Below are 2,500 nucleotides of genomic sequence, written 5' to 3' on the forward strand. Positions count from 1 at the left end.
TTATTTTAGTTCAAAAGAGCGTTCCTGATTTACATATCGATGGATCCTATGCAATTTAGCATGTACGAATGTCCTTAGGATACACTTTTACTTACGACAGCCTCATTAAAATCACATTATGTATCTGATGTTTCTTTATTTGCTCTTTTCGGGAGTTTGGTTTTCTGTATTTTCCTTGCCGATCTAATTAAGGACTGCGTGTTATATTTTATATCTTTTTCATTATTATTTTGTTTTCCTGAGAATATTTGATCCAGTTTAAGTTTTTCTATAAGAACAAATTGGAGCAATTATCAATTCTTCTGATTACCTACTGCGGTGGATAGCTAGATTACCTTATTAAATTTGAAGATATTGATGAATGCATCTACTAACAGTGTACTGACGAATGATGCGATGTATGAATATTGTAAGCTTAACAGTCCGTTTTATATTTATAAATATTTCGCATGATGCTGGAAAGTACATTGATTTCAACTTTACATCTATCTCTCTTTTAATTACAATAAATACCTGAGCGTGTGATTTGGGCGTTTTTACATTAGATAGATTTTATTTACTTATTTTCATGTTTCAATTTTTCTGGTTACACAGCAGATTTTGTTTTCCAATTTTCGCTTCCTTTTAAAATTTGTTTATTTTATTTTTTTTTTCATTATACATTGTTTTCTCCTATGTACCGCATCTCGATGTCCGTAATATTTCTCTTCTAAAACATGGCCTTGTAGTTTCGAGGAATTAATATATTAATGTTGATTATGTATCAATATCCTGGATACCGTCGGGCATATGGTGTAGTGGTTAAGAGCGCAGGCTACTAACCCCAAGATTTCGAGTTCGAGGCCAGGCAGCGACCTGAATAATAATAATAATAATAATAATAATAATAATAATAATAATAATAATAATAATAACGATAATAATAATTATAATAATAACAACAATAACAACAACAATAATAATAATAACAACAACAACAACAAGAATAATAACAACAACAACAACAAAATACCTTAGGAATGAGCACCCAGGTTCGAAATTTCACCAAGACACCTGATGAATGCTGGAGTGCATATGAGCTGAAACGTTGTGTTAACAACAAAGAAGATGAGTACAACTACCTGTCAAATGTAAATAATGTAAATAATGTACATAATTCCTCATCTCTTAAATATAGAACTGTATATATTGTTGTTGTGGCTAAAGGAGTACACTCGAAGAATTTCTCAATTCGTAATCTATATGATCTCTATAGCTAAATATATAACTTTGTATTACGATTAAATATCATGCTGGATTATTCTACAACTCCCAAGAGAATTTCTCACAGCAAGACGTAATTTCTTAATGATATAATGAAGTTTGTGTGTTTCAGCCCTCCTCCAAAACATCTTTTCCTTGAAACAACATTATTCTATTCTGAATTATGCTGCACCTATTAGAAATAAACGAGTAAGAGGAATGGTTTTAAACGTCTTCGTATTTTGCATAATCATACAGTGAAGAAGAATTAATGCAATACGAGCACCCAAACTTTCAATTCGTAGTCAAACCTCCTTCTAACATTTGAGGCTGGAAGCATTCTATTTCTATAACAAATCTATAACATTACACAACAAATGTGCAGCAGTCTAGAAGTTAAATGTAGGCACCAGAATCAAAGATTTTTGTTAGATTTGAAGATGTTCGTTAACTTTGTTTCTAAAAGAAGAACATGGAATCATTGGTTTAGAGTTGTATTTGATCAATGAGTTGAAAATGCACCTCGTTAAGTTTTAATAAGAAGAAATGTCATAATCATTCGCCAAAGTTCAAAGACTGCCAAATAATATTTGAAGTTTCCAAGAAAAATGTTAATGTTCTTACTTTGATCCTTTGATCTCATGACTCATTTCTCTGGATAAAATTCAATTGAATATTTGAAGAAAGTTCTTTGCTGTGATTTTATATTCTTGTTAGTGCGGTGACTGTGTGAGTGTGGGTGACAAACAGAAATATTCATAAAATTTACAAATAGTAAATTAATTCTACCGTTCGATAATTTATCTCATTCTATATCTTTCACAACAGGTCCTCCTCTGTGAATTTATTGCTAAACTCTCAGACACATTTGAAGATGCAAATATTCAAATATACACAAATATTATAAATCTTAGTCCGCCAGAACAAGGTCAAACTTTAGATCAGTATTTTGAATTTTGAATAATTTGAAGAAATTTTGACCGCATTATTGTTCTTCAGCTTTATTAACTAATGACATGATTGGTTGGTTTCATTTCGTGTCTTATGGGATTGCTTAAAGGTTAGCATACACATGAACTATTTCAAGTAAAATGTGTTGATGAATGGGCTATTCGTGGTGATAATTTGTTTAAACAAAGAATATCAATGAGTAAAAATATAGTGTCTTAAAGCTTTATATTTCAGTATAGTATTCAATTTTTCACAGTTGTTAGAAGACACATATATTTGGCAAACGGATATTTCTTAATATATCGTG

This window comes from Octopus sinensis, linkage group LG9, assembly GCF_006345805.1.
Source record: "Octopus sinensis linkage group LG9, ASM634580v1, whole genome shotgun sequence".
Taxonomy (NCBI): domain Eukaryota; kingdom Metazoa; phylum Mollusca; class Cephalopoda; order Octopoda; family Octopodidae; genus Octopus; species Octopus sinensis.